Source organism: Triticum dicoccoides, chromosome 7A, assembly GCF_002162155.2.
Source record: "Triticum dicoccoides isolate Atlit2015 ecotype Zavitan chromosome 7A, WEW_v2.0, whole genome shotgun sequence".
Classification (NCBI taxonomy): domain Eukaryota; kingdom Viridiplantae; phylum Streptophyta; class Magnoliopsida; order Poales; family Poaceae; genus Triticum; species Triticum dicoccoides.
Window position 1 is genome coordinate 610,994,730 of NC_041392.1, and position 17,451 is coordinate 611,012,180.

The window sequence follows — 17,451 nt, forward strand, 5'->3', positions numbered from 1 at the left end:
CGGCACGGGGCCGGGACGGCCGATGGGGGAGGAGAGCCGATGCGGAAGCTGGGGCGGCCAGCGGGGGAGGAGGCTGGCGCGGGGGAGGGCGGCCAGCAGGGAGGAGGGCCGGCGCGGGGGATTGAGGGAGGAGTGTGGAGTGTGTGAGTGAGCTGAGTTATGAGGCCGGGGCGCGAGTAGGCCGGCCGGCGCGCGGGGGAGGGAGTGGGCTTAGCAGCAGCGGGGTAATGGGCCAGCGCTCCTGCTAAGCCCACTAGCTGTAGCGCCGGCGCACATCACACGCTACAGCTAAGTGGCCTGCCATTTTGGCCTGGTGGCCCGCTAAACAGCAGCGCGCACCGCGCCAACTAGCGCTGCTATACAGTAGCAGTAGTGCTCATTTTGGCTGGCGCTACTGGTATATACTAGTAGCATGGGCGCCCAAACAGGCGCTACTGCTAGAATTCTATGTATAAGCATTTTTCCTAGTAGTGCGTGCTAATCACATCCGTTCGGAGCTCAGCCCAATTCCTTTGAAAGAAGCAAGCAGGGAACACATCAATGCCCTGCGCCTTCAAAGGACCAATTTGAAAGAGAGCATCACTTATTTCTTCATTTGTAAAAGCCTTACAAAGTTGTTCATTTATCTCCGGGGTAACTTTAGCTACAAACAGCTCCAGCGGGTTATTGGGTTTCAGAGTTGTGTCAACCTCATAAAGCTTCATGAAGAACTCTCTTACCATGGCGCTTAACTTACCTAGGTGATGGATCCAGTTACCATCATGATCCTTGAGCTTGCTAATCTTGTTCTTTTTCTGCCTCCAAATCGCTTTTTGCTAGAAGTATTTTGTATTTTGTCCCCCTTCTTGAAGTTGTGTGACACGCGATCGTTGTCTCCACAACATTTCCTCCCTAAGGAGAAACTCGTCCCGTTCTTTTGAGGTGAGCTGGATCTTCTTATCTCGGTCAGGAGAAGGTGCCATACTCCATAGCATGTCAAGTTTTGTACGAAGCTATTTGACCTTGCGAGGAACAGACCCAAACTTTTTCCTACTCCACACCTGCAACCTCTTACTAACAGAATTTAATTTAGCAAGGCAACATTCTCTTCAATTGCTTTCATATACATCCTTTTTCACCACACCGCTCTCATGATTGTCTTGCGGGATTTAAGAGGTAAAAATGTATTGAAGAAAATGAGTATATGAAAAGAACACAAAACTCCTAGGTTGTTAAAAGTGTCACATATTTTTATTTTTATTTTTATATTAGTACCCACTTTATTTAAAACTCCACAATGTCATTAATACAAATAATGTCTGGTGTCGTGGTGTAACACGGCCACCTATGGGGCCATCGGCCCTGATAACCCACAAGTATAGGGGATCGCAACAGTTTTCGAGGGTAAAGTATTCAACCCAAATTTATTGATTCGACACAAGGGGAGCCAAAGAATACTCTCAAGTATTAGCAGCTGAGTTGTCAATTCAACCACACCTTGAAACTTAGTTTCTGCAACAAAGTATTTAGTAGCAAAGTAATATGATAGTAGTAGTAACGGTAGCAAAAGGTAATAGTAGTAAAAGTAATGTTTTTGGTATTTTGTAGTGATGATAGCAATAGCAACAGAAAAGTAAATAAGTGAAGAACAATATATGAAAAGCTCGTAGGCAATGGATCGGTGATGGAGAATTATGTCGGATGTGGTTCATCATGTAACAGTCATAACCTAGGGTGACACAGAACTAGCTCCAGTTCATTGATGTAATGTAGGCATGTATTCCGAATATAGTCATACATGCTTATGGAAAAGAACTTGCATGACATCTTTTGTCCTACCCTCCCATGGCAGCGGTGTCCTTATGAAAACTAAGGGATATTAAGGCCTCCTTTTAATAGAGAACCGGAACAAAGCATTAACACATAGTGAATACATGAACTCCTCAAACTACGGTCATCACCGGTAAGTATCCCGATTATTGTCACTTTGGGGTTAACGGATCATAACACATAATAGGTGACTATAGACTTGCAAGATAGGATCAAGAACACTCATATATTGATGAAAACATAATATGTTCAGATCTGAAATCATGGCACTCGGGCCCTAGTGACAAGCATTAAGCATAGCAAAGTCATAGCGACATCAATCTCAGAACATAGTGGATACTAGGGATCAAACCCTAACAAAACTAACTCGATTACATGATAAATCTCATCCAACCCATCACCGTCCAGCAAGCCTACGATGTAATTACTCACGCACGGCGGTGAGCATCATGAAATTGGTGATGGAGGATGGTTGATGATGACGATGGCGACGGATTCCCCTCTCCGGAGCCCCGAACGGACTCCAGATCAGCCCTCCTGAGAGGTTTTAGGGCTTGGCGGCGGCTCCGTATCGTAAAACGCAATGAATTCTTCTCTCTGATTTTTTTCTCCCTGAAACACAATATATAGAGTTGGAGTTGGAGTCGGAGAGGCACCAGGGGGCCCACGAGGTAGGGGGCGCGCCCTATGGGGGTAGGCGCGCCCCCACCCTCGTGGAGAGGTGGTTGGCCCCCTGGCCTTCATCTTTTGCAGGTATTTTTTATATTTCCCAAAAAGTTGCTCCGTGAAGTTTCAGGTCATTCCGAGAACGTTTGTTTCTACACATAAATAACACCATGGTAATTCTGCTGAAAACAGCGTCAGTCCGGGTTAGTTCCATTCAAATCATGCAAGTTAGAGTCCAAAACAAGGGCAAAAGTGTTTGGTAAAGTAGATACGTTGGAGACGTATCAACTCCCCCAAGCTTAAACCTTTGCTTGTCCTCAAGCAATTTAGTTGACAAACTGAAAGTGATAAAGAAAAACTTTTACAAACTCTGTTTGCTCTTGTTGTTGTAAATATGTAAAGCCAGCATTCAAGTTTTCAGCAAAGATTATAACTAACCACATTCGCAATAACGCTTCGGTCTCAAGTTTACTCATATCAATAGCATAATCAACTAGCGAGCAATAATAATAAAATCTCGGATGACAACACTTTCTCAAAACAATCATAATATGATATAACAAGGTGGTATCTCACTAGCCCTTTCTGAGACCACAAAACATAAATGCAGAGCACCTTTAAAGACCAAGGACTGACTAGACATTGTAATTCATGGTAAAAGAGATCCAGTCAAGTCATACTCAATGTAAACTAACAATAATGAATGCAAATGACAGCGGTGCTCTCCAACTGGTGCTTTCTAATAAGAGGATGATGACTCAGCATAAAAGTAAATAGATAGGCCCTTCACAGAGGGAAGCAGGGATTTGTAGAGGTGCCAGAGCTCGGTTTTGAAACAGAGGTGAATAATATTTTGAGAGGTATACTTTCATTGTCAACATAACAACCAAGAGATGGCAATATCTTCCATGCTACACACATTATAGGCGGTTCCCAAACAGAATTGTAAATTTTATACTCCCCCTTCCACCAACAAGCATCAATCCATGGCTTGCTTGAAACAACGAGTGCCTCCCACTAACAAGAGTCCCAGGGGGAGTTTTGTTTGCAATTATTTTGATTTAGTTTGCATAAAGCATGGGACTGGGCATCCCGGTGACCAGCCAGTTATCTCGTGGGTGAGGAGCGGAGTCCACTCCTCTTGAGAATAACCCGCCTAACATGGAAGATACGAACAACCCTAGTTGATACATGAGCTATTCAAGCATACAAACCAGGATATTTATTTGAAGTTTTAGAGTTTGGCACATACAAAATTACTTGGAACGGCAGGTAGATACCATATATAGGTAGGTATGTGATACGTCCATTTTGCATCATGCTTTTATATCAATATTTATTGCATTATGGGCTGTTATTACGCATTATGTCACAATACTTATGCCTATTCTCTCTTATTTTACAAGGTTTACATAAAGAGGGAGAATGCCGGTAGCTGGGATTCTGGCTGGAAAAGGAGCAAATATTAGAGACCTATTCTGCACAGCTCCAAAAGTCCTGAAACTTCACGGATGATGTTTTCCAAATATATAAAAAACATTGAGCGCAATAACTTCACCAGGGCAGCCACACCCTGCCCATGAGGGTGGGGGCGCGCCCTACCCCCCTGGGCGCGCCCCCCTACCTTGTGGGCCCCCTGGTGGCCCTCCGGTGACCATCTTTTGCTATATGGACTCTTTCGATGGGAAAAAATCATAAGCCATCTTCTCGGACGAAACTCTGCCGCCACGAGGCGGAACCTTGGCGGAGCCAATCTAGGGTTCTGACAGGGCTGTTCTGCCAGGGAAACTTCCCTCCCGGAGGGGGAAATCATCGCCATCGTCATCACTAACGCTCCTCTCATCGGGAGAGGGCAATCTCCATTAACATATTCACCAGCACCATCTCATCTCAAAACCCTAGTTCATCTCTTGTATCCAATTCTTGTCTCCAAGTTCGGGATTAGTGCTAGTAGGTTGCTAGAAGTGTTAATTACTCCTTGTAGTTGATGCTAGTTGGTTTAATTGGTGGAATATCATATGTTCAGATTCTATATGCATATTAATACCCCTCTGATTATGAACATGTTTATGCTTTGTGATTAGTTACTTTTGTTCCTGAGGACATGGGAGAAGTCTTGCTATTAGTAGTCATGTGAATTTGGTATTCGTTCGATATTTTGATGAGATGTATGTTGTCTCTCCTCTAGTGGTGTTATGTGAACGTCGACTACATGACACTTCACCATTGTTTGGGCCTAGAGGAAGGCATTGGGAAGTAATAAGTAGATGATGGGTTAATAGAGTGACAGAAGCTTAAACCCTAGTTTATGCGTTGCTTCGTAAGGGGCTGATTTGGATCCATATGTTTCATGCTATGGTTAGGTTTACCTTAATACTTTTGTTGTATTTGCGGATGCTTGCAATAGAGGTTAATCATAAGTGGGATGTTTGTCCAAGTAAGGGCAGCACCCAAGCACCGGTCCACCCACATACCAAATTATCAAAGTACCAAATGCGAATCATATGAGCGTGATGAAAACTAGCTTGACGATATTCCCATGTGTCCTCGGGAGCGCTTTACATCATATAAGAGTTTGTCCAGACTTGTCCTTTGCTACAAAAAGGATTGGGCCACCCTGCACCTTATTTACTTTTGTTACTTGTTGCTCGTTATAATTATCTTATCCCTAAACTATCTGTTACCACTTATTTCAGTACTTGCAGAGAATACCTTGTTGGAAACCACTTATCATTTCCTTCTGCTCCTCATTGGGTTCGACACTCTTACGTATCGAAAGGACTACGATAGATCCCCTATACTTGTGGGTCATCAGTATGGTGGACTCATATGGAATAACTTTGGGGTTTAAGGGATTGGATGCACAAGCAGTATTCTCGCTTAGTACAAGTGAAGGCTAGCAAAAGACTGGAAAGCGACCAGCTAGAGAGCGACAACAGTCATGAACATGCATTAAAATTAATTAACACCGAATGCAAGCATGAGTAGGATATAATCCACCATGAACATAAATATCGTGAAGGCTATGTTGATTTTGTTTCAACTACATGCGTGAACATGCGCCAAGTCAAGTCACTTAAATCATTCAGAGGAGGATACCACCCTATCATACCACATCATAACCATTTTAATAGCATGTTGGAACGCAAGGTAAACCATTATAACTCATAGCTAATCAAGCATGGCACAAGAAACTATGATCTCTAATTGTCATTCCAAACATGGTTATTCATAATAGGCTGAATCAGGAACGATGAACTAATCATATTTACCAAAACAAAAGAGGTCGAGTTCATACTAGCTTTTCTCATCTCAGTCAGTCCATCATATATCGTCATAATTGCCTTTCACTTGCACGACCGGACGATGTGAATAATAATAATAATAATAATAATAGTGCATGTGCATTGGACTAAGCTAGAATCTGCAAGCATTCAATAAACAGGAGAAGACAAAGCAATATGGGCTCTTTCGTCAGATCAACATTTATGCATATAAGAGCCACTTCAACAATTTAATCATGGTCTTCTCCTATCGACCCCCAAAGAAAAGAAAAGAAATAAAACTATTTACACGGGAAAGCTCCCAACAAGCAAAAGAAGAACATGAAATATTTTTGGGTTTTCTTTTTAATTACTACTACAAGCATGGAAAGTAAACTAATTAAAAGCTACAACTATTTTTTTTTCTTAAGGTTTATTAAACACACAAAAAGAAAGCATAAAAAGGAAAGAAACTAGCATGGATGATACAAGGAAAAAGTATGAGCACCGACATCTAGCAATGAGTGTGTGAACATAAATGTAATGTCGGTGTGAAATACGTACTCCCCCAAGCTTAGGCTTTTGGCCTAAGTTGGTCTATGGCCACGGCTGGCCTGGCAGATATCCATAATAATAGTTGGGGTCATACTGAGAAGAAGAAGAAGATTCCAATTGCCACTGGCTCACAATCATCTCCGGATCCCACTGGTAATTAGACTGTCGTGAAGGATCAACTTGTGGTTCCGGCTCTGGCTCCATGACTGGTGCAGGGTTCCGGTAGGCGTGAATAGCCTTCAGCGGAATAAGATACTGGCCTGCAGATAAATCAAACAAAGAAGGAGCAGGCAGGGTAATAGTCTCAGGATGATGTTTATCAAAGAACAATTTGTATTTAAGCTCTCCTTCCCTATTCTTAACAATAAAATCATGTGCCACCATACTCTTATAATCTAAATAAACACAAGGCAGCACTTTTTCTTCCTTCTCATAATTCCTAATAGGTATGTTAAAATGTGCAGCTAGGCGTGAAGCATAGATGCCTCCAAAGATGGGGCCCTTGGTACGGTTCAGACTTAACCGTTTAGCAATAATGCCGCCCATACAAACAGAGTTATCACTGTATAAACCGTGGAGAAAAATAATAATATCAGGGATACTAAGGTTTCCACAGTTTCCGTGACCAATTAAACAACGACTAGCAAATAATGCAAAATAGCATAAAACAGGGAAATGTATACTAGTGATTCGTGCATCGGAAACCTTCCTTGTTTCCCCTATAGTGATAGTATCAATAAACCCGTCCACATCATCGTGATGTGGTTCCTCTGTCTTGCCCTCGAAAGGACTAAACAAACCCGACAAAAATCATAAAGTGACATCTCCTTATGCTCGTCATATAAATGGAACTCCACCGTAGGTGGTGAGCTCCTAGAATGGAAATGAAAGTTTTGCACAAAGGTATTTGTGAGTAAGAGATATTGATCGCATTGGTCGTGGAGGAAAGCAGTGAGGCCTGCATTTTTAGTCAATTCATGAAAATCCTCATAAATCCCGGCTGCTCTCAAGAAATCATCGGAAGGCCATTCACACGCCCGAACCTCCGCGGTGCGAGGCAAATTATACTTAGGCTTTGGTGCCTTTTCCTTCGAGCTTTGGCTCGATGAGCCCCTCAAAAATCTCTTCATCATTTTCTGAAAAATTCTGAAATTTTTAGTAACTTCAAAATAAAAGTAAATCAAACTCAATAATATTGATAGCAACTACTCCTACAAGTGCCTAGGGCCTATATCATGCATCAAAACTACTTGGAACCATATAAATTTGACATGCAAGCTCAAGAACATGGTCACCTAGGCAGCATAAATTTGCAATGAATAAAGCACTAGAACAAAAACTAATTGGACCAATGGAGGAGTCACATACCAAGGAACAATCTCCCGAAGCAGTTTTGTGAGAGGTGCTTTGAGCAAGGAGATCGAAAATGGCAGCAAAACGAGCTTGGACTCGGGTTTGAGCTGGTTATTCGTGTTTGGGGGAGGAAGAAGGAGTGTGTGGGTGAAAAGATAAGTGGAGGAGAGCTACCGTGGGCCCACGAGGCAGGGGGGCGCGCCCGGGGGGTAGGGCGCGCCCTCCACCCTCGTGGCCAGGTGGATGACCCCCTGTTGTGTTCTCGGTGCCAAATATTCTCAAATATTCCAGAAAAAATCATATTTAAATTTCAGGGCATTTGGAGAACTTTTATTTTCGGTGTATTTTTATATTGCACGGATAATCAGATAACAGACAGAAAAATACTATTTTTATTTTATTTAATATAAATAACAGAAAGTAAAAGTGGGGTACAGAAGGTTGTGCCTTCTGGTTTCATCCATCTCATGATCATCAAAAGGAATCCACTAACAAGGTTGATCAAGTCTTGTTAACGAACTCATTCTGAATAACATGGAACCGGAGAAATTTCAAATAACACTATGTTACCTCAACGGGGATATGCACATCTCCAATAATAAGAATAACATATTTCTTCTTGACAGTAGGAAGAGGAAATACAAAACCTCCAAATATAATCGATGGGATTTTCCCAATAGAGTTGATACTATGAACTTGAGGTTGTTTCCTCGGAAAGTGTACCGTATGCTCATTACCAATAACATGAAAAGTGACATTGCCTTTAGTGCAATCAATAACAGCCCCTGCAGTGTTCGAAAAGGGTCTTCCAAGGATAATAGACATACTATCGTCCTCGGGAATATCAAGAATAACAAAGTCCGTTAAAATAGTAACGTTTGCAACTACAACAGCCACATCCTCACAAATACCGACAGGTATAGCAGTTGATTTATCAGCCATTTGCAAAGATATTTCAGTAGGTGTCAACTTATTCAAATCAAGTCTACGATATAAAGAGAGAGGCATAACACTAACACCGGCTCCAAGATCACATAAAGCAGTTTTAACATAGTTTCTTTTAATAGAGCATGGTATAGTGGGTACTCCTGGATCTCCAAGTTTCTTTGGTATTCCACCCTTAAAAGTATAATTAGCAAGCATGGTGGAAATTTCAGCTTCCGGTATCTTTCTCTTATTTGTAACAATTTCTTTCATATACTTAGCATAAGGATTCATTTCGAGCATATCAGTTAATCTCATACGCAAAAAGATAGGTCTAATCATTTCAGCAAAGCGCTCAAAATCCTCATCATCCTTTTTCTTGGATGGTTTGGGAGGAAAAGGCATGGGTTTTTGAACCCATGGTTCTCTTTCTTTACCATGTTTCCTAGCAACAAAGTCTTTCTTATCATAACGTTGATTCTTTGATTGTGGGTTATCAAGATCAACAGCAGGTTCAATTTCTATATCATTATCATTACTAGGTTGAGCATCATCATGAATATTATCATTAACATTATTACTAGTTTCAGGTTCATTACCAGATTGAGTTTCAACATCAGAAATAGAAATATCATTTGGATTCTCAGGTGTTTCAGTAATAGGTTCACTAGAAGCATGCAAAGTCCTATCATTTTTCTTTTTCTTCCTTTTAGAAGGACTAGGTGCATCTATATCATTTCTCTGAGAATCTTGCTCAATTCTCTTAGGATGACCTTCAGGATACAAAGGTTCCTGAGTCATTTTACCACCTCTAGTCATAACTCTAACAGCATTATCATTATTCTTACTATTCAATTCATTGAGCAAATCATTTTGAGCTTTAAGTACTTGTTCTACTTGAGTGGTAACCATAGAAGCATGTTTACTAATAAGTTTAAGTTCACCTTTGACATTGGCCATATAATCACCCAAGTGTTCAAGCATATTTGAATTGTATTTCAATTGTCTACCAAAATAAGAATTAAAGTCTTCTTGCTTAGCCATAAATTTATCAAACTCATCTAAGCATGGGCTAGCAAACTTAGTAAATGGGATTTCAGCTTTATCATATCTATAAGAGAATTTACCTTTACTACCTATGTCGGGTTATCAAGACCATGAGTTTCTTCAATAGGTAATGGATTAAGATCATATGTTTCTTCAACAGGCGGTAAATTAAGACTGTGTATTTCTTCAATAGGAGGTAAATTCTTAACATCTTCAGCTTTAATACCTTTTTCTTTCATAGATTTCTTTGCCTCTTGCATATCTTCAGGACTAAGAAATATAATACCCCTCTTCTTCGGAGTTGGTTTAGAAATAGGCTCAGGAGTTGGCTCCGGAGGTGTCCAATTATTTTCATTTGTCAACATATTATTCAATAGAATTTCAGCTTCATCCGGTGTTCTTTCCCTGAAAACAGAACCAGCACAACTATCCAGGTAATCTTTGGAAGCATCGGTTAGTCCATTATAAAAGATATCAAGTATTTCATTTTTCTTAAGAGGATGATCAGGCAAAACATTAAGTAATTGGAGAAGCCTCCCCCAAGCTTGTGGGAGACTCTCTTCTTTAATTTGCACAAAATTATATATATCCCTTAAGGCAGCTTGTTTCTTATGAGCAGGGAAATATTTAGCAGAGAAGTAATAAATCATATCCTGGGGACTACGCACACAACCAGGATCAAGAGAATTAAACCATATCTTAGCATCACCCTTTAATGAGAACGGAAATATTTTAAGGATATAAAAGTAACAAGTTCTCTCATCAGTAGTGAACAGGGTGGCTATATCATTTAATTTAGTAAGATGTGCCACAACAGTTTCAGATTCATAGCCATGAAAAGTATCAGATTCAACTAAAGTAATTATATCAGGATCAATAGAGAATTCATAATCCTTATCGGTAACACAGATAGGTGAAGTAGCAAAAGCAGGCCCAGGTTTCATTCTAGCATTTAAAGATTGCTTGTTCCATTTAGCTAATAACCTCTTAAGTTCGTATCTATCTTTGCAAGCTAAAATAGCTAAAGAAGCTTCTTGATCAAAAACATAACCCTCAGGAATAACAAGTGATTCTTCATCATTATTTTCATCAGTATTATCAGATTCAATATTTTCAATCTCTCTAGCCCTAGCAAGTTGTTCATCAAGAAATTCACCAAGTGGCACAGTAGTATCAAGCATAGAAGTAGTTTCATCATAAGTATCATGCATAGTAGAAGTAGCATCATCAATAACATGCGACATATCAGAACGAATAGCAGAAGCAGGTTTAGGCGTCGCAAGCTTACTCAAAACAAAAGGTGAATCAAGTGCAGAGCTAGATGGCAGTTCCTTATCTCCCCTCGTAGTTGAGGGATAAATCTTGGTTTTTGGATCTCTCAAGTTCTTCATAATGATAAGCAGATATAAATCCCAAGTGACTCAAAGAATAGAGCTATGCTCCCTGGCAACGGCGCCAGAAAATAGTCTTGATAACCCACAAGTATAGGGGATCGCAACAGTTTTCGAGGGTAAAGTATTCAACCCAAATTTATTGATTCGACACAAGGGGAGCCAAAGAATACTCTCAAGTATTAGCAGCTGAGTTGTCAATTCAACCACACCTGGAAACTTAGTATCTGCAACAAAGTATTTAGTAGCAAAGTAATATGATAGTAGTGGTAACGGTAGCAAAAGGTAATAGTAGTAAAAGTAATGTTTTTGGTATTTTGTAGTGATGATAGCAATAGCAACGGAAAAGTAAATAAGCGAAGAACAATATATGGAAAGCTCGTAGGCAATGGATCGGTGATGGAGAATTATGCCGGATGCGGTTCATCATGCAACAGTCATAACCTAGGGTGACACAGAACTAGCTCCAGTTCATTGATGTAATGTAGGCATGTATTCCTAATATAGTCATACGTGCTTATGGAAAAGAACTTGCATGACATCTTTTGTCCTACCCTCCCGTGGCAGCGGTGTCCTTACGAAAACTAAGGGACATTAAGGCCTCCTTTTAATAGAGAGCCGGAACAAAGCATTAACACATAGTGAATACATGAACTCCTCAAACTACGGTCATCACCGGTAAGTATCCCGATTATTGTCATTTCAGGGTTAACGGATCATAACACATAATAGGTGACTATAGACTTGCAAGATAGGATCAAGAACACTCATATATTGATGAAAATATAATAGGTTCAGATCTGAAATCATGGCACTCGGACCCTAGTGACAAGCATTAAGCATAACAAAGTCATAGCAACATCAATCTCAGAACATAGTGGATACTAGGGATCAAACCCTAACAAAACTAACTCGATTACATGATAAATCTCATCCAACCCATCACCGTCCAGCAAGCCTACGATGGAATTACTCACGCACGACGGTGAGCATCATGAAATTGGTGATGGAGGATGGTTGATGATGACGATGATGATGGATTCTCCTCTCCGAAGCCCCGAACGGACTCCAGATCAGCCCTCCCGAGAGGTTTTAGGGCTTGGCGGCGGCTCCCTATCGTAAAACGCTATGTATTCTTCTCTCTGATTTTTTTCTCCCCGAAACAATATATAGAGTTGGAGTTGGAGTCCGAGAGGCACCAGGGGGCACACGAGGTAGGGGGCGCGCCCTAGGGGGGTAGGCACGCCCCCCACCCTCGTGGAGAGGTGGTGGGGCCCCTGGCCTTCATCTTTTGCAGGTATTTTTTATATTTCCCAAAAATTTGCTCCGTGAAGTTTCAGGTCATTCCGAGAACGTTTGTTTCTGCACATAAATAACACCATGGTAATTCTGCTGAAAACAGCGTCAATCCCGGTTAGTTCCATTCAAATCATGCAAGTTAGAGTCCAAAACAAGAGAAAAATTGTTTGGAAAAGTAGATACGTTGGAGACGTATCAGGCCCCTTGTGGTTCTGCAAGGGGGAAGAGCGCGTTGCACAAAGAGCAAAGAGCATAGAGCAACGCAACGACGATGACACGGGCAGTTTTTACCAAGGTTTGGGCCGCCACGAGGCGTAAACCCTACTCCTGCTTTGGTGGATTGATGAGGGGACTGTGGTGGAGATGCGGCGCTCTTGCCCGGCAATGTTGCCTCGGGACGAGAGCAGCTACGCACGTATGAGTGTACAAAGGTCTGAATCCTTTCTAAGGTAGCCACGACCCTCCTTTTATAGATCCAGGGGTTACCACAATGGCAAGTCCGTCATTACGCATTGATTAGACAGCAAACAGTGCTATCATATCTAACTCTACAGACACGTCGGGGCGCATTAAATGTGCCGCTTAGTGTCATGTCACAGAGTAGCCCGGCAAGCCTTGCCGTGCCATTTTATCTACCTCTCGCCCTGTCCGCCTGACACGCCTCTGGACAGGTGTCATGCAGAGTAGATCTTCTCCTCGAGTGGCTGCCACGTGCTAGGAGGCAGCCACCTAGTCACTTGGGGGCTCGACACCGCACTGATAAGTGACCTGAGTCACTATGCGGTAGAGCGGTGGAGCCTTGGCGGGGACAACCCGCCCTCTGCGTCCACGGCAAGCTTGCCGGGGGTATCTTGAGACTTGTCTTCTGGGTGGCCTCGACCTTGCTAGGCTCACCTGCCCGGCAAGGGAGATTTTTCCTTAGTGATATCTTGTTGTCTTGGTCAGTCTTGGTCTTCTTGATCCGCCCTTTGATTTCTCAAAGAGCTATCCCTTTCCGCTTGGCCTTGTCTTGGATGTAGCAATTTTGCTCTTGAGCATGTGTATAGTCCGGGCAACATACGCCCAGGTTTGTTGCACCGACATCTGGGGTATTCAAAAACCAAACATGACGACCAGCGGGAAGTGTGGTCGCTGCCTTTGCTATCTGCTTCATGATTTATTTCACGTCCTTCATATGCAATTTCAACTTCTGGAAGAAAACGTAGCTTCTCCCTGATCTCATCTATTATCATCGCTGAAGGTCCTCGAAAATTGCTCTTCAGATAATTGACAGTAGCCTGACAACCGGTGACCACACGTACTCGATGAAGGTTCAAGTCGGCTGCCAACGGGAGTGCTTTAGAACATGCCGCAACTTCCAAAACTTCAGGATCCGAAAGGCCTTCAAAACATAATGCCCACGCCCCTAAATATTTGCCTCTGACATCTCTACAAATCACTGAGCAGGAATCTATGACATCATTCCGGGAAACAGATGCATCCACATGAATTTTCGCAAAACCCGCTGGTGGCTTGGTCCACCTTGTTTCTATTCTTCTCTTCGTTGTAGTGCTAGTTTGTTTCCCTCATGGTATGAGATCAAGATCTTCCATATACTGACATATCAACTCTGGCCACATTGTTTAAAGAGGTTAAATTTCTCCTACATGTGGGTTTAAGTGATGTTTCCATAGTACATTGTAAACGGAAATGTAATGTAGCGGCTCACACTTTAGCAGCACAGGGTGTTTGTATGGAAGCCGGCTGTTCTGAAAATTGGCTAGGCCAATTTCCCAAGTTTGTATCAGATGTTGTAGCTGGCGATATGTCCAGCGTTTTAATATATTAATGGAATGCGTTGTGTTCCTTTGAAAAAAAAAAGATCTTCCATATACTTGTTCACGAACATCGTAGTGGATAGCGGACTCTGAAAAATTTGCTCATGTTTCGCTTTCCGCCGTGCCCACCAGATTGTCCAAAGAGTGACTAACGTTAACATCTTTGCAAATTGTGTTTCGTTCTTGGATTCTTGAAGAGTTGTAAGCCACAACCTTGCATCATCCAGTTTGCACATTACCATATGTTCAAGCAAGAGCTCATCAACTAGTGCCCACACACACTTCGACACCCTACATTCTATCAATGCATGCCTCCATGAATCAACAACAAAGCCATTGCACATCAAGCACATCTCTCTGCTATGCGACAGCGCACCAATAATCTATATGCAGAACGTACAGTGTAGCAGCCTGTCCGTTCATAGTGCCATGCCCAATAATCATCGGTCGCATGCAGACTTAGCGGAATATTAAAAACTGCTTGAGCGTCCATTGGTAGCATGTGCTACTGCACCAACTCTCTTGTTCTAGCTACGTGTGGGTGCATCAATAAGTTCAAAATCCGTCTCTGGGGGATTAGGAAGGCGAGGATATATAACCCGCAACAGATTGTCCCTCGGCAACCATTAACCATTCCATATGTTCGTCCCTATGTGGCGGATTAGACTCACCTTTGTAAATGTTCCCACTTAAGTAATGATTTCACTTAAGGCTGGCTAGACATGGCCCTTTTATTAGCGGGCAGGCCCTTTTAGTTTGCAGGCCAGGCCGATCCTCGAGCTACTTCGGCCCGACACGAGTGTGCCGTGCCAGGCCCCTTTATGGCCAGGCCGACTCATACGGGCAGATCTGGCCCCACTCTGCTAAAGCATTTTGAGCCCATGAGCAGTCAAGCCCATTCGTTTCCGTCCCAAACCCCCGTGGGCCCCGACCGTTCTACTCGCGGGGCGGCGCATGGCGAGGCAGCGACCGCCGGCGAGAGAGAAGAGGGATCCCAACGTCGCTCGGTCGGGAGGCGAGGCGCCTCCTACGCCGCGCGCTCGCCGGTGGCGCCGCTGCCCTCGACCCTGGACTTCCCTCCCCCAGTATGCGCACCATTCCGAAGCGTCTGCCGGTGCCCTATTGTTAGCTTAATCTGTTTGGTTTGGTTATTATTAAAGTATCTGTGCCGCGCCTACTTCGATTGTTGCTTAGCGTATCTGATACCAGTATGTGGATTCTCCAGATTCCGGTTCGTGCGCGCGCGCGTGCTCGATTGATTTGCTGGTTCCTAGCTATTCGATTATCTGAAGAAGAACCTGGCATCCATGATTGAACCCTTCCAGGTTTCGATTTGAAGGGCGTTTCGTCTGGGATCTCTTCCTGGTGTTTTAGAGATGGGCAATTAATTCCTTCAATCAAAATTAATATATGCACAATCAGTTCCTTCAAGAAACACATATATAATGTATCAACACAGGTCACATGACATGGCATGTATCTTTCTGGATAGGGGTGGTGACAAGCCTTGGAACCCATGGTGGTGGATACTTTTCCTTTGAGAAGTTTTTAGTGATTTTAGCTTCTTTTTGGTCTTGTTGCTAGTGTTTGTTTGTACTGTTTGTGCTTTCTTGGCACTCTCCTTCTAATACAAAATGAAACACGTCCGGGCGCGTTTTTGAGAAGAAAAAAATGTGCATACTCGACAAGTTTCAAGTTCATCTATTTCAGCGTTGTTATGCTAAGCACTAAAATTTCTGCATTATTCTCACTTTCTATATTATGATGTGTGATCCCTGTCTTGAATGTTCTGTTCTGTATTTTGATGTAGAAACACCGGCTGCGGGCGCAGAAGTTATCTCACAATGAAGAGGTTTATCAACATTATGCCAGCATGAAAGAATTATCTGAGATGATTGCATCAGCATACAAGGTAGCCAGTGCTAAACCCAATAATCATCCGGCAACAACCCAGACGCAGTTCACACATGGGGTTGCCTCTGCTATCTGGGACAAGTACCCCGGGATGGTGTGGCCACATGTGGAGGGAAGTTCAGCAAGCTCTGCTATGTGGTACAATTACCCCGGAAAGCCGTGGGGACAAGTAGGGGAGAGTTCGGCCGGAGCATGAGTTTCTCAGACTAATGCAGGCCCACCTCCAGTTCTGATACATGGTACCAAGTCCATCTGGGACCGTTACGAGGAGAGCCTACAGTACTATAATGAGAGAATGTCATACAAACGCGGGGTGCTACCTATAAGGAGCAAGGCACTTGATGGATATGGACGCAACATTTCCGTCAACCTGGAGAGAGAGATCAGTCGTACTGAATCAGCAGGCAAGATTGTCATCAACCTGGAGAGCGATGACATGCAGAAAGACACCACGGACGACGTGCACGCCACAGTTACTCCGCAGGAAGACATAATGGACAAGGTGCATGGCGCAGTTACTCTGCAGAAAGACACCATGAACGAGGTGTACGCCACAGTTACTCTGCAGAAAGACACCATGGACGGAGCGCACGCCGCAGTTACTCCACATGGAGTGAATGAGGTGCCTGCTACAAACATGGGCGCTGGTTATCTGGTGGATCTAGCAGGCAACTACCACCCCGCTGCAAAGAATGCACAGTCTGAGCCTTTCAGTGACTTGGATTGGGAAGAGGTGGAGAAATTCTGGACGAACCAGATGGAAGGACAGCAGGAGCAGCAAGGCCTTGAACTAGTGGATCTGCTCCAGGTAGATGGCATTTCACCAGAGGAACTGCTCCAGGAAGACGAAGCCTGGAACCAGGCACTTCAGCCAGCAAACCCGGCGAATGTCGTCAACAACGCACCCATGGCTGAAGAACCGGCAGCTGGAGGCGCCCCGGTGTACAATCCTGCGAACCAGTCCGGTGTCGCTGAAAATGTGTTCTGAGTCTGGATCCCCCAGTTTGCGGGCGACGACTACGGCATGCCGTTCTAGGCCTTGCCGGAAGAGGGGCAACTGAAGAGCTGCTTTATCTTAATAATAATAAGACTGGTGAACAGTATAGGCAATAAGGGTTCCTGTGGAGAAATCCACGGGAGATACATGGGAGAGCTGCTGATGCTTGGACATATATCCAGTGCTGTGTGGCATTGGTTAAACCCTTTCGTTAATAGGTTGTGTTATGACATATATCAGTTTCCAGATGCATCATGACCTGATAATTCCGAATGTGTGTCTGTTCTATCTAGTCTAGGGTTTTGTTCTTCGAATGAAGGAGCACCACTGCACCAGGCTCCCAAGTTCATCACTAGCCCTCCCCCCCCCCCCTAACAGAGTTCCGTAGATTCATCCAATAACACAATGCCTCTATT

General features: G+C 43.3%; 1 pseudogene; it reads left to right on the forward strand.

The window, feature by feature from the left end:
- Positions 1-17,074, forward strand: part of LOC119333697 — a 26,457-nt pseudogene extending 9,383 nt beyond the window's left edge.
- Positions 17,075-17,451: the final 377 nt, after the last annotated feature.